Raw genomic sequence first — 444 nt, forward strand, 5'->3', positions numbered from 1 at the left:
CTTTCCCTGCCCCCACGGGGGCGGTACTCCCGGCTCGGGAGAGGTGGGGTCGGTATAAAGGGGTTGAGGTCACCGAGAAAGGGTGAAAACACCACGGGACTTGAGCAGACGGACAGGACCCTCCGGCCTCAACTCCCTGTGCCTTCTCTCTCTCCCCCTCCCCTGGGACCCAGAACCTCTGCCCTCCGTCTAGGTTCGGTGGCTCGCGGCCAAGGAGCTCGCGCGCCGCCTCCGCCCAGAACGCAAACAGCTGTTCCCAGAGACGTCGCCGCCCTCAACTTTGCCAGCTAGTCCGCACGCACTTTGACCAGCCGAGCGGCCCGGACCTGTGGGCTGGAGAGCGTTGGCGGAGTTAAAAAAGAAAGGTGAAACTGCAGACTCCGGGACCCAGCGAGTCGCTGGGCTTCGTCTCAAAACTTTCTTGTGGCGGGCGGGGGTCGCCGT

This window comes from Tupaia chinensis, unplaced genomic scaffold, assembly GCF_000334495.1.
Source record: "Tupaia chinensis unplaced genomic scaffold, TupChi_1.0 Scaffold000458_2, whole genome shotgun sequence".
In the NCBI taxonomy this organism is placed as follows: Eukaryota; Metazoa; Chordata; class Mammalia; order Scandentia; family Tupaiidae; genus Tupaia; species Tupaia belangeri.